The sequence below is a fragment of the Lissotriton vulgaris genome, chromosome 3_1, assembly GCF_964263255.1.
Source record: "Lissotriton vulgaris chromosome 3_1, aLisVul1.2, whole genome shotgun sequence".
NCBI classification, from domain to species: Eukaryota; Metazoa; Chordata; class Amphibia; order Caudata; family Salamandridae; genus Lissotriton; species Lissotriton vulgaris.
This window is the reverse complement of record NC_141689.1, coordinates 509258399-509278882: the sequence shown is the minus strand read 5'-3', so window position 1 is coordinate 509278882 and position 20484 is coordinate 509258399. Positions and strand designations below refer to the sequence as shown.

The 20484-nt window shown below is 45.9% G+C and overlaps 1 protein-coding gene across 1 annotated transcript in view; it reads left to right on the top strand.

Annotated features, from left to right (window-relative positions):
• CRHBP (corticotropin releasing hormone binding protein) overlaps positions 1 to 20484 on the top strand; it is a 206258-nt gene that overhangs the window by 165967 nt on the left and 19807 nt on the right. The window lies entirely within an intron of this gene.

Sequence of the window (20484 nt, the reverse complement as noted above, 5' to 3'; positions counted from 1 at the left end):
GTCTCTGACCTGCAATGGAGTGAAGAATAGTGCAGATAGATCTTTTGTATGACTTAGTTATGTTTTCTGGGGAAATTATCAACTGCCTTTCGGGACATAACGTACTATGCTATGCATCTCTCTATGCTGATATTGTACTTTGTGACTCAATGATTTTTGCCGTTGTGAAATATCATTGCAATACTGTACTGTTGCATGAGCACATTTTAATAAAAAGAGTAAAAAGATAAAAAGAAAGTTAGATATATTTGGATATCTGGCCCAGTGGGAGTCCACCACTACTGAATAACAAGCATTTACAATGCAATGGTTTTGCCTTTGTTAAAGTTAGAGCTATTGGCATTGCTCTTGACATTATTTTTATTTATGTTTTTTTTAACATAAATAAATGGCATTGTCATTTACAATGCCACTAGCTTTATCTCTCGCAAATGACACCCACACAGAGCCCCCCACACACACAGCCACACAGAGCCCCCCACACACACAGCCACACAAAGCTTCCCACACACACAGAGCCCTCCACACACACCCACACAGCACAAGCAGGCAACAGGGGCACACGGAGGCACAAGCAGGCAACAGGGGCACACGGAGGCACAAGCAGGCAACAGGGGCACACGGAGGCACAAGCAGGCAACAGGGGCACACGGAGGCACAAGCAGGCAACAGGGGCACACAGAGGCACAAGCAGGCAACAGGGGCACACAGAGGCACAAGCAGGCAACAGGGGCACACAGAGGCACAAGCAGGCAACAGGGGCACACAGAGGCACAAGCAGGCAACAGGGGCACACAGAGGCACAAGCAGGCAACAGGGGCACACAGAGGCGCACGCAGGCAACAGGGGCACACAGAGGCACAAGCAGGCAACAGGGGCACACAGAGGCACAAGCAGGCAACAGGGGCACACAGAGGCACAAGCAGGCAACAGGGGCACACAGAGGCGCACGCAGGCAACAGGGGCACACAGAGGCACAAGCAGGCAACAGGGGCACACAGAGGCACAAGCAGGCAACAGGGGCACACAGAGGCACAAGCAGGCAACAGGGGCACACAGAGGCACAAGCAGGCAACAGGGGCACACAGAGGCACAAGCAGGCAACAGGGGCACACGGAGGCACAAGCAGGCAACAGGGGCACACGGAGGTACAAACAGGCAACAAGGGCACACGGAGGTACAAACAGGCAACAGGGCACAAGCAGGCAACAGGGGAACGAAAACAGGCACAAGCAGGCAACAGGGGCACGCGGAGGCACAAGCAGGCAACAGGGGCACACGGAGGCACAAGCAGGCAACAGGGGCACACGGAGGCACAAGCAGGCAACAGGGGCCCACGGAGGCACAAGCAGGCAACAGGGTCATGAAAACAAGCACAAGCAGGCAAAAGGGTCACAAGCATGAATTGTAATTTAGACGGGGCTGAAGTGGAGAACGGTCAGTAGGGAAGTAGTGCGGCTGGTGCAGTGGTACCAGGCCGAAAGGTGAGGCTGACCGGGTCTGTACCCCTACATTTTCTTCTTCTATTTGAACGCTCTGGCGGGGATCTGTATTGTGGGTGAGCCCAATGTGACGCCTGAAGGCGTAATATTGCACAAGTGTTGTTTCAGAGGTTTCAACATCATTGAGGCGCACGTTAGACAGCTGAGCCCTGTCAGGGTTTCCGGAGGGTTGTTATTCAGTGCGTTAGGGTTTGTGCAAGCCCCATTGTAGACCTCTGGTCTGCGCCTTTCACTGTCTGGGTTCCCCAGCTTTCATATATATATTAAGCGTACTTGCGCTACCACAAGTCCTTCTGCGAGGGAGTTATTGACCTGGCCTTCTGCAAAGAAATGGAGGCGCAGGATTGCACTTATGAGGAGGAGGTGTCCCAAGCATACCTGCAGTGGGACAATGAATTTTACGAATCTGTTGACTTCTCCATCTATAGAATGGTTCATGAGGTGGGTGGCCTTATGGAACAACACCTGTCTGACAGGATAGTCAAGGAGTGCGCAAAATTGGCACAGGCACACGCAGAGACCCCTGCCTCCTGGACAAATTTGCATGCTTTTCCAGGGGCGGTGGGTGAGATTTTAAAGTGGTGCGGCGCAAAGTGATTTGCATACAGCACCGTAGCGAGCGAGCTTGAACCCCAAAAGGGTTTTAAAAAAAAAAAGAAATATCGCGCATTTTCAAGCAAATTTGAGAAAGCAGGAAGGTTAATAAAGCAATTGTGAAAGTGCAGTTATTACATTAATAGATGGCATAACATAGGTAGCTGCTTATTCAGTATAACCACAGAGCTTCATACATTCTGTCCTATTACGCTGCTGAATTCAGACTATAAGACTTTCATGAAAATCTCAGCTCTAAGAGTAGAAGAAGTTGCACAGCAGTTGGGAAACAGCCTTAGTACACCTGCCTCAGTCATGTTATCACGTTCACCCCATCTATTGTTCAGCCAGTCACAAGCGCCCTGAAGCTACTGATCACCTGCATGTGCCGTGGTACAAACTGCGGATAGCAGTGAAGGGTGGAGCTGGGCAGGCACTCCTTCACAATTTGATTCTAGAAGAAACGGAAATGTATCTATCCCGTAAATAAATGTTTGTCCGCTTCAGTTGCCAATTATTTTGTGAGATGAAACCTCTAGGGACACATCTGTGCTCCTTTACAGATAATGAGGCGGAAATGACAGTACCTCTTTCCATGTCCTCTTACTTCAGACAGAATAACATAAGGCAGTGAGGTGTGTTCTCCTCATGGACTGAACACCTTAGATCTGATGATAATGGGCAGCCTGAATGGAATAATCTGACATCTTTAAAATAAGCCATAACTTACTAATTGCACTGTTGTCTCACTTCTAGGGTGTGAGTAGCAACTTACCAGCCAAAACACTACTCTGACCCATCCAAAACCAAGAACATAGTTATTAAAGATCTTGTATGGGAGAAACAAGTGTCCACCTGGATACACAAAAATATCTGTTGACATTGACTTGTTGAGAACCTGGGGAATGGCAGAGGTGCACAGACAGAATCAACATCAGCTGTCTGAGGCACTCCAATGCACGCTGTGACCCTGGGGGATGTGTCACATTAAGTGGAATTGAACAGCACAGGTGCAGTTTAAATCGGGCATTCATACCCACATAGCATCATAGGTGAACTACAACAGCAAAATGAACATGTTTCAGCAATAAAGAAATGGCACCAACAATGAGCTCCCCATTAAACGTATACATTTCCACTTGCTTAACACTCCTTCAAAAAGAGAATTATGAACATTAGTCAGAAGTTGGGACCGACCGAGAAAGTAAAAGTTAAAAACCACACTTGATAAAGGATATTAAAAAACAATTTGAAAATCTCGGACTAATACAGCTGTAAAACACACTAACTACAGGTGGCTTTTTCAATGCACAGTTCAGGGGCACGTCAGAGAATTGATCACATCTGCAGGGAAGTCTGGATGGAGAGTGAAGGTGCACACCTCATCCACCCCAATTCTATACCTAGAACCCCTTTAAAAAGAATTGTAGGGAGAAATGTGAAGGCAATACAGAAATCTGCAGCCGAATTAAAAACATATAGCCTCTTACTTCAATTAAAAATGGCTGCAGCTTTAGAAAGTGAAAAAGATACATGTCAGAATCTACTGAACATCCACTGACTCTCCATCTTGGCGCTCTTAGTTCTTTTCCTTGAAACTGCTGTCTCTTCAAGTGTTGGCAAAGCCTGCTCAGCACACCACACTTTGCACACCATGTCCATACAAGTCACACCCTTCATATTCACTCTATGCCCTTCGCGTGTGCTCTCCATACTGAACACCTGCTTTCTGCCGTCCAAATCAATTAGGTTTCTTAAAATAGAAGGCACTCAAAGATAACGCTGTGCACGCCTAAACACCCGCGTGGCAATCTAGAAATGCATTTGTAATATTTTAACACGTCACGTTCCCAATTCAAGTTGGTTTAAGGAAGCTATTTAAAAAGTTTGTTTACAATATTTAAAAAACCCTTGGCAAGGTCAATGGTTTTTCACGTGAGAGAGCCATTAGCTTTGCCAATTCATCTTTCAAACATTTAATTCAATCCCTTCAGCGGAAAAGCACATTTTTAACAATAGTCATAGGAGCTTCAGTAAAAATACATCTTTTTTGCATAGTTTATTTATTCATTTTGTTTGCAAAGAGTGGCATCGTTTTTTGCCCGATCGCACTTCTCACCTTGGGAAGAGAAGCTTAATAGTAAATGCATCGCCTCAGTTGAGAGAGACATATTTAACACTGATTATACGCTTTGCATGTGACTTATTATAGCTCACTTACTTTTGCTAGCAATGTGTGTTTAATCTCTACGCACAAACGGCAGGATGTCATTTGAGTAATATTAATAAGTCAAATACTGGCATGCAAATAATCGCAGGTGGGGACTAATCCCAGAAACGGAAACCAAAATTCACAAAAAGTAACTGCTGCGATGCAAAAAACAACTCGGAGGCTTGCATTTTTCTGTTAGAATTACCAAAGCAGGGGGTTTGGTTCTAGAGACAGTCGACAGACCCCTAACCTCTGAAGAACTTTAAATAAGTACATGAAAAAATTGGCAATGCTACACCTCGAAGGGCTTCAAACTAGGCGCTCTGGTGAAGTCACGCAGCTCTGCTACCACTGCCAGGCTGCTGAAAACAACATTATACAATAGTCTATGCTCCAAAGTGAGCACCAACTCACTCACGGGTACAGTATAAAGGGGGCGTATAAAGGGGGCTTAGAAACAAGTCCTGAAGCGGCATGGCACACACAACTCCAGCGCAGGCATTAGCATGACACTCTTTCCCACAGTGACCCGGAAGAATGAGATGGGACAGAAACACTAATTCATGACACACTCTGCGTAACACAGGTATGGCTAGGCTACTACCACTGATATAGTGCAAAAAGTTTATGCTGCCGCCTCACGTGAACCCGTAGCAAAAGCCGGATGAGGACAGCCCTCTCTAGTACTAGGTCGAGAAAGTCGGATAGAATCAAAGGAAAACTTCTTGGAACGATTCAGGGGCAATGTATTGGGATCGTGCCCGCAATGCTGCCACCGTTCAGAAACCATTGGGCGGAAATGCTACGCAGCGGCAGTAGCAAATGTTACCTCAGTGTTACTTCCACGGCACGCAAATAGCACGTTTAATATTTTAAAGCACATCCTGTCTACAGCCCTAACTCCACCCAGGCTTTGTAGCCTGTGCACTGTAGGTGGGGAGGTTAAACAGGACTCTCGGCACCACGAGAACCCATCTGCTCCCTCACGGAGCAGCAACAGCACTGCCCCCGCCTCACCCGGTCCACACGGAGCCCCCCAGCCCTTCAACTCACCGGGCCTCAGGGGCGGCTCCTCCGGGCGGCGGCTCTCTTCTGGCCAGCGCGGGGCTCCTCTTCCACCACGGAGCCCCGCCGGGCCGCTCAGACGCTCTCCTCTCGCTGCAGGGCGGGGGCGGTCGAACTTCTCTCTTCCTGCAGGGCTCCCTCGGTACACGGGAGCCCTGCCAACCGGCCGCCTCGAGGTAACGGGTTCGGTGACACGGAGAGCGGGAGAGGGGGTGGGAAAGAGAAAAAAAAATGCACCAAAAAAAAACAAGCAGACCGGCAACGTCCTCCTCATCTCCCGGGGTTCCCTCCAGGCCACGGGAGCCCCGCGGGCGCCGTCATACTGCTTGCCGTCTTCCTTCTTGTTGCGGGGGGCGGGCACTTCCGGCCGGCCGCGCTAGGATTGGCCGGCCGGCCAGTCACGGGGTTAGGAGAGACGCAGAAGTGCCGGCAATGCCGGACCAGACACGGGGGCGTTCCCGGCGTCGCGTGACGTCGGCAAAAGCCAAAGAATGTCGGGAACGCCCCCGTGTCTGGTCCGGCATTGACGGACAGGCCCCTCGTCCAATGGCAAGGCTCCGTTTACGGAGCCAGCCAATCAATGACGAGGGCCGAACCAAAGCACCCTACAGTTCTCAACAGGATTTCGCCTGCGCGGAAAAGCTGCGCAGAGCGCAGCTTCCGCTAGGCAAAACCTAAAAAGGGGGGCTTCTGATTGACCGAGGGAGCGTTTTCTCGCATTGGTTTGGTACCACAGGACGTGTTTTGGTCCTATAGTACAGACCGATCTGATTGGCTGGCTGCAACACTGAAGAAAATGTTACAGTCTGCATTACAAGTCCCCATCTCCTGAAATTGTTTGATAATAGAGCATAAGGGGCAGGGTAGGGACAGCCTGACCAAGGCACTTCTTTGGGGGACACTTTCAGCCACTGGTAACTACTCTGGGAATGCATCCTGAAGTGGCAGCCTCTCTCATTAATGAGGTCTCTAACTAGTGGTGTTGCTTTCCCCAAACCGTTTGATTAAGTCCGTTTTATTTATATTGATAAAAAAGCTACCTACCTCACTCTAGTGATCTTTGCTTCGAATCCTTGCTCTTGTTCTTTGTGCTTAGCACACTCATGGATCCAAACGTTTTCGGGAAGAAATATTTCAGTGAAATATTGAATTCTACTCATCTGCATTCCTCGTAATGAGGCCCTCATTAAGCCTAAGCACACATTACTCCTTCTGTATGAGTGATTGTGAGCTCAGTCGTCAATCCTGTTTCCCTCTGGAACTTATCTCTGATGTTAGCATAACAGATGACATTCTGAATTAAATAGCCGGAGTTGCTTATACTCAATTTAGTTGTACTCGATTTATCATCCTTGGTTAGATAAAAGAAAGGTAGATCTTATATTTACTTATTTCAGAACCTCAAAAGTTAGCAGCAGTACGTTTACACATTTAACTATCTTACTAGCCAATAACTAATAGTGAAGGTAGCACACTCTGTGGTTTCACAAGGTTTCCTTGAATTAGCCTTGCAACAGGTGTTTCCCTATTCAGGTTTCTGGAAGAACCTAATAGTTGCAAGTAGATTAATGTAATTTTACTCTGGCTCCTATCATGCCATTTATGCCATGGCAATGTATCTAAAAACAGGCTCGTGCTCATCCACTGTTTACTCAATGTCTAAAGTTAAATATTTTAAAGTAGATGTGTACAAATATTAAGAGAATGAATCAAGATCACCCAGTAAAGAGATATTGATATGGAAAGAAAAGTACACCTCAGCAAACTCAGAAATGAAATTTGCCAAGTAAACGTTAACACCATTGTCCTCACATCAGGGTAAAATTTATATGTGGAGGAGACTCTCGGGGAAATGATTTTCAGAGGAAGTTACTGAGCCAGCCAACCAGCCACAGTGCATATTTGTACCCAGATTAAAATACAATGTCCTGGAAATGTACACACAAGCCCACCCTGAATTTCTATCTCCTTAATGTGGATTTGCAAAAGAATGGCATGGTATGATGCAGCTCGATACATTTATGAATGAATCCTATTGAATGGGGAATTACTGTTCAGGATCCATTTTCCAGTTGTAAAACCACACTGAATTCGCTATTCAAAGGGGTTTTACTGCATCCATTTATCACCTGCTCTAAGAAGGTGGTAAATATATGCACAGGCCTGTGGGTGGCGAGGGGATGTGGAAAATAAAGGAGAAAAGGGGACACCTTTTTCTTCTTTTATAGAAAAACTTTGCAGAATAAGGCTTGACAGTGTCAGCCAAAATGGATCCGGCTCCCCCACACTTGTTAGGGAAAACCTTAAAAATTGTAATCAGATGGAGCGAAATAAACACTTGCAAATTGTTATACTTGCTGCTCAGCCAGTGTGAGCGTGGTGTGGAATGTTGGTGTGTGGTGATGCTTTGGAATATTGGGTGAGTGAGAGTGTCAGTTGATGTATGGGCTGAGCAGCAGGAAGGCTGCTCCTGGTGAGTCTCTCTGTACTTCTACTCTTGATTTTGCCATCATAATGAATACTACTTAAGCTAGCCTGGAAGTTGGACCTTCATTCATTCACAACATTTTTGGTGAGGATTTTTTAAAAAACCTACGTGTGAGAACCAGATGGAAGCTGAGACAAAGTGAAATGTAGCTGTTAGAATAAACTGCAGACAATGTAGAATTTGAAGAGCAGTTTATTGAACTTCTGGCCTCAGGCACAGCCAGCCTCACACAACGTTCTATGGTGAGCTCTTCACCAACATTCCACCTGGGAGAAACTATTTCTGAACCTTTGTAGGGGTGGTAGGATCATACCAATAAACATATGTAATAAAATGTCTAAGCAGTTTACAACACATCTCCCTCTGTAAAGAAACACAAAAGAATATACAGACAAACATTTCCTCCGAGAGAGGCAACTATAAATTAACACAGATTATTTTACAAAATCCTCTTGCCAACGTGGTGGATAGCCCATCCTTTTGGTTCTCATCGCAACCAGGTACAGGAACACATGCATCTGGGCAATAACTTACATTGTCCATGCTCCATGTGCTACCGTCATCCAATACTACAGAGCTATTGCATACACGCTGGATTCTCGATGGTTTGGAGAAAGAGGAAACTTTCGCACGCCCAATACCAGGCTTTTTGATCACCACCCATTGTCCCACACTGAATATCCTTTTGGAGGTTCTCCATTTCTTGTCATATTTAGCTTTGTAATCGACTTGGTGTTGGTCCACCTTCTGCATGACAGATTTTATGTCCACCCATACAGGATTATCCCCATTCAACCAGTTAGGGGTGAGTTTGGACCCTGAATTCCTTCCTTTCAGGGATACAAGAGGAGAAACCCCGGTCACAGCGTTGGGTGAAGAATGATATGACCACAATGTTTTCCTGACTGCTTCCTCTACAGGTTCGTGCATGGTAACAGCCATTTGGATTGTGTTTTTCAACATTCTATTAGCTCTTTCTACCATTACATTGGCTTTTGGACAGTACAAGGGTGTTCTCATGTGTGAAATGGCTAACTCAGCTAAGAAATCTCTCATTACTTCCGATGTACATTGGACACCGTTTTCCGTTACAAGAGTACTCGGTATTCCTTCTTTGGCAAATACTTCCTTCAGGAACTCAATCAGGACTGATGTGGTTATAGAGGCCACTAATTTGGTAGAAATCCAATGGGAATGATAATCCACAAGTACAAACATAAACCTTTGGGAGACGTTAAGCAAGTTCAAGGGACCTATAATATCAAGTCCAAGCTTATCCCAAGGTTTTGTCGGCACAACTACAGGAATGAGAGGTGCTTTCTGTACTACTTTGGATTTATCACACCTTCCACAGCTTACACACTCTTTTACTGTCCATCTTTGGGAACCAACAATGCTGCCTAATCTTACTCTTAGTCATACTTCTTCCTGGATGACCTTCGTGCACTATAGCAATAATGCGTTCTTTCATGCTACCAGGGGGAATAATTTTTGTTCCTCTGCACACCTGGCCACTCGTGATAGAAAACTCATCTTTAATAACCCAGTATGGTTTGAGTGATTCTGACAGCTCGTTGCAAGACTCAGGCCAACCCTTCTCAATCAACCTCCTCAAATCCTTTAACACCTGGTCTTCCTGAGATTCTTTCTCCCACTCCTCTCTATTGATAGCAGGGTGTTCCATAAACAAAATAACATCTTCTGGTGGACTACGCTGGATATCTTCTCCACTTATAGGTAACCCCGACATGCAATCGGCTATGGTGTTTTTCACTCCCGCCACATAACACATGGAGAAATTGCACCCTTGCAATGCCAAAATCCACTTTGAAATACGAGGAGTGGCCCTTTCAATGTTTTTAGTTGAAAATAAAGGAAATAGTGGCTTATGATCTGTGCGTAATGTAAAAGGGATTCCCCATAAGAAAAATTTGAAGTGATTTATCCCCCAATAGCATGCCAGAGCCTTCCTCTCTATTGTTGAATAATTGGATTCAGGTTCTTTAAGAGCTCTGGATGCGAATGCAATTATTCTCTCACTCTCATCCACCATTTGAGTGAGTGATACCCCGAGGCCTTTAATGCTGGCATCCGTGGTAAGGGTAGTTTTTGCATTGGGATCAAACATACCTAGTGTGGGGGCTTTGGCAATGGCTGACTTGACATATTAGAAATCCTGTTGACATTCTGAACTCCACACAAACTCTCTCATGGAACATGTGTGACTAGAAAAATGTTCTACAAATTTGGCCATGTACTCCACTAAACCCAGGAAGGATCTAAGCTCATCTTTATTCATTGGAGCAGGAGCTAATACCACAGAATCCACCAGGCTAACTTTGGGTTTGATCCCCTCTCCCGAAATGGTGTGACCTAAGTATGTGACAGACTTTACTCCAATTTTACACTTGTCTTTTTGAGTTGTAAAACCTGCTCTGCTCAATTTCCCAAGTACCTCTCTTAAATTTTTGTTATGCTCAGCCTCCGAGTCACCGTAAATCAAGATATCGCCTTGGAAACACAAGACCTTCCCTAGACCCTCAAGAATGTGCTGCATAATCCGTTGAAACACGGCAGCTGCGGATGCCAATCCAAATGGCATCCTTTTGGATTGGTATGCCCCAAAAGGTGTTATAAAAGAAGTCAGGTGTTTAGACCTGACACGCCGGTGTGCGTAATTGCAGCGCTCTACAAATGTCCCAATAATAATAATAATAATAGACTCCGGGTGAAGGGCAACCTGATGGTACCCAGTTGAGAGGTCTAAAACGCTAAAGTATTGGGCTCCTTGTATGAGACTGAGCATCTCATTTATCTTGGGAAGGGAATGTCTCTCCACCCAGATGTTGGTATTAAGGTCCCTGAGATCCACACATAAGCGAATCCCTTGTCCTCCTCCCTTGGCCGTGACCACTATGGGAGCAAGCCACTCTGAGTTCTCAATCCTTTCTATCACCCCCATGGATTCCCCCTCTCCAGTTCCTTCTTGAGAGAATCTCTCACAACCAAGGGTGCTGATCTTGGTTTATGTAGAGATGGCTTATAATGTTTCTTCAATTTTATTTTATGGAGGAAACCCTTTAACAAACCCAACTCATTAGAAAACACTTCAGGAAACTCATCACACACATCTGCTCCTATGCTAGGCCGTTCTACCAGGTACACAGGTTTGGAAGCATTAGGATCCAATTTAATGCCATGATCTTTCTGGTGTTTCCACCCTAATAGGCTTGAACCTTGTTTGGTTATGTATACTTTGCCTACCGTTACTCTATCCTTAAAGTTAATTTGCAAAATGAGCATTCCAGCTAAAGGTATATGGTCACGGTTGTATCCCCCCGGGTTGATGTCAGGGGGTAATAATTCATACTCTTTGTCACCAGACCTAGATTTGAATGTTGCTTCACTTATGAGTGTATATGGGGAACAAGAGTCAGCAAAAACATTATAAGGCACATTGTCAAGTAAAATTCTGCACTCTGGATAATTACTATTAGAACCTTCATGAAGTTCATCCACTTGAAATACAATGTCACCTCTAGGTACATCCTCCTCATGAATAACATGGGTTATGTCTTTTTTCACATCATGGCAATTTTTTGAGAAGGGCCCCCGTTTGTTACACTTCCTGCACACAACATTCCTCGCCGGGCACTTTATGCTATTAGCTAAATGATTGGGATTACCACAGCGATAACACTTAAACTTCTGTGCCTCAGCCTTTTGATTAGAACTTCCCGCTGGTACCCCTTTGATCTTATCACTCCTCACCGGTACTTTTAATGCATCTTCCTCACACACTTGTTTTACCTCAACAGTGTTCTTCATTTCGCTCATGCAGAAAGCTGTGTGCTCAATGCTCTTAGCTATGTCGACAGCCTGTTTTAAATCAGGTGCATCCGCTAGCAATTTTTCTTGTATTTTTTAGTCGGATGTGCACCACACTAACTGATCTCTGATAAGAGAATCAGTTAGTGTTCCAAAATCACAAGTGGATGATAACCCTCTTAATACTGCAATATAATTTGCTACTCTTTCATTTTTTCCTTGAGACCTTGAGAAGAATTTGTGGCGTTCAAGAACCACATTAATTTTCTTACCAAATTGAATATCTAGTTTCTTCAAAGCCATTATATAGACATCTGGTGGAGCATCACTGTCACCCCCTTCATTACCACTTTCAATTACAACATCAGGTAAGTTGTCATAAATTTCTCTGGCATGTCTTCCTAAGTTATGTAACAGAATGTGTAGCTTGCGCACAGATGAAAATCTGTTCCCCCCAATGGCTATTAAATACGATTCAAATATTTTCACCCAATTCTTCCATGGAGTGAGTGGATCTCCATCCTCACTCAGAAAAGGAGGTGGTTGTGACATTGACATAGAAGTTGCCATCAGTAATAAAGATAAGAATGTTTAAGTGAACACTGAGATAATGAAAAAAATGGAGGACAGATAGAAACAGTAAAATTACAGTAAGCCCTGACCGGATATTAATTACAGGCTCTCTGTTATTATCTATTACTAATGTGAATTAGCAATCATTGAAACCAGCTTTAAAACAACAAAGTATACCACTAAACATGTTCCTGGTACTAGTACACTTCACCACATAAAAAGGAATGCAGATCATTCACCTAAATTAATCATCTACTACCAGCTGCCCAAAGATTTTCTTTTTAACAAGAGGGCAAAAGCAATCCAAAGGTTTCACTTCAACCCCCCGTTTTCGCCTTGAACAGCTGTGCCTGTCAGCGTGATGGTAGTATAATGTCACTGGCAGGCTACTTTTCGTACAATGCTGAGCCTATTGTCGCAAGATGGACCAAAAATCTTCCTGTTTTGCAGCGTCCTAATGTCTCTCTCACCCCGCTGACTTGAAGATCTGTCACCTTCCTCTGTATCGCTAGCACTATAGCTGTGAAGCGGTAACCAGGAAAAGCGCCCTCTGGTGTGCAGAACGCACAACGCACACGCTCGCGCACCACAGCTGAAGAAGCGGCTGACTGGATTCCAACACTGCGTCATGTTTTGACAGAACAACTTCACGTGTCAGACTTACACAGCGTTTTTATCCTCTGTTCTTGATTCATACGCGCTGGTTAAATAGTATACTCGACTTTTTTTCCCTTATGTTCTCCAACACACGAAAGTTCCAGTACGGTTTTTCTACTTGTGTAACCAATACACTTCCACTTTAGTTTAAGCCTCTCACAGCAAGATAACTCACTGATACGCTAGGATCACCTGCAAGTGCCTTGTTTTCGGTTTAAACTTGTTAGCTGCCTGCCGATCGCTAACTGTATGACTTGTTATCCAATTTTAAGTCCAGCTGATACACACAGCTTCTGTCACCACACGAACACGTTTTACACGCTCCTGTGCCCACAGTCATTAAAACGCTGATAATTCCTCTCCGCCAAGACTTAACTCAAAGCTCATATCATAGAGGCAATACATTCTTTTGTACTTGCGCTTGGTATGCTGAAATCCACACTACTGCGCACGCCGCGTATGACGGACTCACAGCTCCTTATCTTGAAGTCTTCAACATTCCTGGCTGTGCTGGTAATGCAGGAGAAGGTCCAGAAGCTGCCCCCTGTGCAGCCCTGTCGCCAATTTGTTAGAATAAACTGCGGACAGTGTAGAATTTGAAGAGCAGTTTATTGAACTTCTGGCCTCAGGCACAGCCAGACTCACAAAACGTTCTATGGTGAGCTCTTCACCAACATTCCACCTGGGAGAAACTATTTCTGAACCTTTGGAGGGGTGGTAGGATCATACCAATAAACATATGTAATAAAATGTCTAAGCAGTTTACAACAGGAGCCTATTGGAATTTGAAGCCTGAAGTTACTCCTTAACAAAGAACCCCTCTCTTGAAAGTAAGCGAAACGTGTGTAACAGCAAGCTGGCAGCCCTGAGCCCCACCAGTGATCTCTAGATGGGTCGAACGCAACCCGGGCATGCCAGATCTTTCTATGTCTTCCTGGACTTGTGGAGTGGAACTGCAGTGAATTAATCTGGTGTTGCAGCGTCCTGTCCCACCTTTGACCTTTGGATCGGTCTGCCACAACCGTGCAGTGGGAGAACTTGTGTGACCTATTTAGCCAGCTGTGTGTATCCCTGAGTATTTCACAGTTTCCAGTAATGCTCTTTTGCCAGCTCTATTTGAAGGCATGGGCCTCTACGTTGTGACCATTGTGCTGATTGTGTTCGTGGCACAGGAGAAACTGATCTGCGTCCATGGGATTTGTGTGAACCAAGCACGCAGCTGTTTTTGTGACGTCCTCAGAGTCCATGTTGTGAGGAGCGACGTGAAAGGGGGAAGTCATTTTTAACGTGCAGCATAGGTGCTACTAAAGAAACTATCGACAGCTGCAACTGTTTTAAAATATTTTTTAATTTGAGCGCTAACTTGTCTTCAACGGTTTCTGCATGTGCACAGTGTCTTCTCTTGGTCCAGTGCGAGCCGTGGTATTGGGAGCACGTGAAGTGGTAAGAAACACTTACTCTGTGCAGCACGTGCATGCTTGGAGCCACCGGGGACACTCCTAGCATTCGTGCAGCAGACGTGTTGCCTTCTTTACTGCTGGTTATAGTCGATGAACGTGCTTTTGAGACAAAGGCTGTTTGATATGCGGTTTGGTGTTGACTCGGCAATCTGGTGAGGGCTGCGCTTTATTTTGGTCATCGATGGGCTCCTGTTCCCTTGGTTTTATTTTTCATGCATTGACTTGCGATGGTGGCGTGTGGGCGAAGCCACATCCTTGCTCTTGGAAGAATGGAAGAATTGCTGATGTCTTTGTTTTTATAACTGGCCTATATATTACACTGTCCGTGTCGAAGCACACCCCGAGAATCCTGGCTTTACCCAGACTTTGACTCTTTTAGCAACATGTTATACAATTGATTTTTTTCACTTTGATTTGTTTGGGGCTTTCTGTACAAAAGAGAAATTGAAAACCTCATGGATGGGGGAATGTTTCACATTAAAAAGTGGTTGGGGCACTATGCTAAAGTCGTTAACTTCATTGTTGGGGTGCTTCGCTATAATCGTAAACGTATTGGAAGGGTTGTTTTGCTTTATGCTAATGCGTCTATGGTTTTGAATGTTGGCTTTTGGGTTCATATTGGGTTAGGTCACTTTTTGGTTGGGCCACTTTTGTGTGGTGTTACGGAACTTTGCAGACAGGATGTTTGTTCTTGAGAACAACTGTGTGTGAGTTGACTTTTGGTGTAGAGTCGCTCAGTGTTAACTTATTGGTATGGTTGTGGGAGGATATATGTGAATCCCTGATGGTTGGTGGTGTGTGTGTTTGTGAGATGGATTTTAGGTGCTAAGCCACTCTTGTTTTCCACTATTTTTGTGGGTATGGTTTGATTTAGGTAAGTCACCCTGACCTTGTCGGTGTAGTGTTTGAGATGACTTTTAGGTGTTAAGGCTCTTTTGGTTACCCCCATTGGGTGGTTGTGGGTGGATGTAAGTGAATCACTCACGGTTGGTGGTGTGTTTGTGAGAAGGCTTTCAGGTGCTAAGCTTCTCTGGTCTGCCACTATTTTAGTGGGTGTGGGTTGATTTAGGTAAATCACCCGGTTGGTGTGGTATTTGAGTTGACTTTTAGATGTTAAGTCATTCAGGGTTACCACCATGGTGCCGTTGTGGGTGGATATATGTGAATCCTTCATGGTTCGTGGGGTGTGTGTGAGTAGGCTTTTAGGTGCTAAGCCACTTTGGTCTGCCACTATTTTAGTCGGTGTGTGTTGATTTAGGTAAACCACCCGGTTGGTTTGGTGTTTGAGTTGACTGGGTAGGAGTCGCTCGCGTCTTCCGCCTTTGTGTGGTTGACTGTTGACTTTGGGTATCCCCCACTTGTGTTGGTGTAATAGTAGAGAGCTGTTTGTGTGTTTGTTCGCGCATCCCTTCCACTTTTGTGTGGTTGTAGGTTGGTCTCTCACATTAGTGTAATTGTTGTTCCTGTGGGCTGAATGCCCTTTAGTATGTAATTGTTGTTACTGTGGGTGATCTCTATTTCACCGTTGGTGTTTGGTTCCCTTTGTTTTCTCTTTCATGTCTGTCTGGCCAACTATTATGTTTGTGACACATGGTGTTTGGTTGGTAGTGTGTGGTTTAGTAGAATGTGTGTTTGTTTTGTGTTGAAAGGGGGAAGATGTGGGTAAGAGGAGTCTTTATGTTTTCTTAAAGGCTGTTCTTTTATCTTGTCCAGTTTGCTGTTTTTATTAATGTTGAGTACATTGGTGGGCATTGGCATTTTCCATCACTCTGTTAGAAATGGGGTAGCATGGTGCAGAGCGGGCAGGCCAAACTCCAGAGGACATGTGTGAAGCATCCACGCAGTACACACAGCGACACACAAGGCACACTCCAAAAAGAGATGCAACACAAGATTAGGTGAAAACAGTAAGTGTGTTATGAGATAAACACCTTGGAACATAATCACAGTTCAAATAACCTGCGCCAGCCGGCACTAGGTAAGGACTTATAAGGGGACTATTTACAGGGCAGCGCCAATCGGGCCGCTGCCAGGACCATTACTGGTACAGTTCGGATGAAGGGAAGGGTGAAGGACAAATGGAAAAGGTAAATTCAACAGTCTCAATCCTGTAATGAAGATAGAAAGCATAAACATTAGGCAGACTCCATTAGCAGTGGCATAACCTTAGCCGGGAAAACATTAGGCACATTAGTATAAGCATCAGGTAGCATGGATCCCCGGTGCATAAAACCTGAGCAACATCTTAGACATATCAAGGGGCCTAAACATAAGGCATCATCCTTAGTGTAACCAACACGAACATTGAGGGAACATCATTAGCATAAATGCAGGAGGCCAAACCACATTAGCGTAAAGGCACTAGGCATAGTCACATTAGCGTGAGACAGTACAATGGAACCAGGCATCTATACATTAGGAATACCTCCTGGCATCGTCACTGGGGGAATAAACCCATTTGCTCAACTCACTTGAGTATAAGGTCTAAACACCTTAGGTCAGGCATGAACTCACCAACTGCATAAGTCAAGCATGCGCAATACCTGAGGCATTAGCCTCACTATACCTCATGGGTGTAAGGCCGATGACCAGGGAGGCATCGTCAAGGCGTTACCTGTGGGCTTCAAAGCCTGAACATCATGCATTCTACCAGGGGCACCACTTCCATTAACATAAACCCCTGGAGCATCTTCGTAGGCAGGCAGACAACAAACCTAGCCCGGGGGCGTGAAGCATTAAGGCATATCCATCATAGCCCCGGCCAAAGTTACATTTGCGTAGGGGGTACACATAAGCCGCATAGCATGACATCACAACAGGCCTAAACCAGTCATGCAGGCCATAAATGGGTGAACCTCAGGTATCTTCACCAGACCTAGAGCATGATCAGCACTTCCAAACATGGCAGGCATCCTGCATAGTGAGGCCCTCAAATTAACAATACCTCCAACGATGGCGACTGCCCTCTGTCCGGCAGGGCAGTCGTGTAGAGGCAGTCCTAGCCTGACACTGTCCCACGGTGGGGGGGCCTTCTCTGGGACTTAAAGGTCCAGAATGCCCCCTCGTTGCAGCTACCCACCTTCAGGCAGGGCAGCTGTGCAGGGCACAAACGCGGCACTCCTGGAGCCTCTCCCAGCACCTGCGATGCTCCCAGGAGCCCACCAAAAGGATCCTGACACTGGGGCGGGAACCGGCAATGTGCCCTGATACACCCCCCTACACGTCGACAGACAGGGCACCACTCACCGGCTCCACTTGCGCCGCTCCTGATGTCCTTGCAGGCAGGAAAGGCACCAAAAATGTGCCTCGGCAATCCCTGCCTGCTTCTCTCCACACACAGGGCTTCCTCGATCCTCCCCCAGGCTCCGTTCTAGCTGCAGGGCTCACGCACCACCTGGAGTGCCGGGTGGGCACCCGCTGGGTTAATTAAGTGCAGCAACGTCAGGTAGGCTCCCTCTGGCCCTAAATCAGCACAAGCGCTGCCATGACACGGGGTAGGCTCCCGTTAAATCAAACATTTGCGGGGTAGGCACCCGCGACGTCTTCAGGCGGCAGTTCTCCTTGTGGCGGCTCGGCCGCGGCAGTGATTTCGTGCTTTGCGGCCTGACGCGGGGTAGGGACCTGCTTATAAATTATTCATGAAGCGGGGTAGGCACCAGCTATATCGATAATGTTGAGAATCAGCGCACACGCACGGTGGGCACCCGCTATGGCATTAATAATACAGCTCTCCCTGGCGGCACGCTCTTCACCTCCTTTGGGGTCGTGGAGTATAGCGCTTACCAGGCGCTCGGCATCCCCACCAGCTTCAGGGGCCAAAGGCAGGGTTCATCTTCTTCTGGCCAGCACAGACACACCGCTCTTCTTTAGGGCAATGACATCTAGTGCCCCCCCCCCCCAGGCGTTAGGGAGCAGGCAGCAGGGCACAGTCACTGGAATTTTCGCACTCTCGCAGCACAGCGTGGTAGGTGCTAGCTCCTCACCTCCTGGGAGCACATTCCAGTCCAATTTTGTGCCTTCTCAGCCCCGCGCTGCAGAGGACAGACACTCCTCTTTTCCTGGCACTTTTAGTAGCGTTCCTTCCTTCTTCAGGGGCCAGGTAGCAGAGCAGCAGGCACTACTGTGCAAGGTCAGCAGTCTGTGGGAACTCAGCAAGAGATGGTTATAGGCTTTACAACCATCCTCCACTGTAGCTTGGCACTCCTCCTGTACAGCAGCCTGTACTCCTGCAGTGGGGCTTTCACTAGCCCTGTGGACAACGGAGGGGTTTCAGTTGGGTGCAGGGTCCAGCACACAGGCCAAAGTGGCGGTACCCCCTGGCAACAGGTCCCCTCACATTCATGTCCCTGCTCTGTCTGAGCACATGGTTGCACAGCCCCCCTACTTATACGCCCCTCACCCCACCTCCCAGGCAGTGCCAGAAGCTTCTAGAAGTCTCTGGGGAACTGGCTCTAACTGGCTCAGGGGGCGGAGTAGAGCTACCTGGGTGCCAGGCGTTCCCTCCAAAAGCTGGGATGGCTGGGAACCGAACATCTAGACTGCTAACCTACCACAGTCAGGTGGCACACCACACTGCCATGGCATCCATTTTAAGAGCGACATTTCACCAGGGTGCATTTTTACAATGGGGGTTAACAAGTGCACACACCATTGCATTACATTTCACATGACATCTCACTCCACACATGGCCTATACATTTCTCCACCGTGGGGGAGACATCCTAAAATAGGGGGGTGAAAGCGAAAAATTTTGGGAAAATGGGCCAAGTCCAACACACTTCATATCTTATGTTGACATTTAGCCAATTGTTACAACCTTCTGTGCTTTCTTTGCACTTTGTTGTTAACTTGTATGCCCACTAGACACAGTGATATTAAGAAGAGGGTACTTGTTAGAAATAACTGATAGATAAGCCTTGCATGCAAGAACAACTGTAGCCAACCAATCACTTGCTTCCGTCTCTACAGTGATGCACTCCTTTTTTAATTTCTCAAGTTCAGCGTGCATAGATTCTCTCAAAGCCAAAGGTACACTGCACACCTTACATGTCACGGGCATAGCGTCAGACTTGAGGATGATTTTATGTGCGTATCCTGAGAGATATCCTAACCTCTCACAGATTTTTTTTAAATTCAATACGTAAATCATTGCTTGGATTGACTTCTATTAAATCGCTGGAAACAACATTCATAGGAACAGTATGTGAAAAGATGTTTCTGTGAATAATACATAGATCAGCACCAGTAACCAAAGCCACACCCAGATCAGCCTGGTGTATCCAACTTATGATACTGTCACCTCTACAAGAGAGGTATATCCTCCCTGCAGTCAGCCTCCCTTTGTACTCCATGTCGCTCATTAAGTAACCAAACAACTTTATGGGCTGACCACCATATGCTAGGTGCTTGATGTCAGGTTTATAAACTTTCACCTTCCCATTCAACATCTTGTCAAAGAACTCTTTGGGGATAAGTGATATCTTTGCTCCTGAGTCAAAAAGCATTTTAATATTACAATTATTCACTTGAACTTCATCAACCAGACTTTTACCGCTTAATCAGATGCCTTAAATATTTTGTAGTCTTGTTTTCAGGAAGAAAAAAAACAAAGCGCGCAGTTTTAGATTTAGGCTCAGCTGTGTTAGGACGTTTGCTGTTCGTTGAGAATTCTCGTCTTTAGGAAGAGATGAGAAATGACATCTTTATCTTTATTGGGTCAGTTGTTCTATGCTCGTCGCCAGTGTGAAGAAGTACAAAGGCAATATAGATGTAGATGAATATCTTCTTATTGTAACTTCTCATTAACAGCAACGTCCTATCCACACCAGCATATTCTGAAGACAGAGACTCTTGGATAAACACTCCAGAATGCCTAAGTGTTCTCCAATACATGTAAACTGGTTGGGGAACATTTCACAGTATGTTAAGCAAATACCACACGCTGTTCTACCAGGTGCATTCCCACACAGCATAACTAGGAATCGTGGGAATGAATCTTCGAAGCATCTGAAACTCCGAATCATGAGAAATAGGGTAATATACTGTAACGTCATTAACTGAATGTGTTTCTTCAGGGTTAAATTGCTTATTTCCTATCGTTTTTCT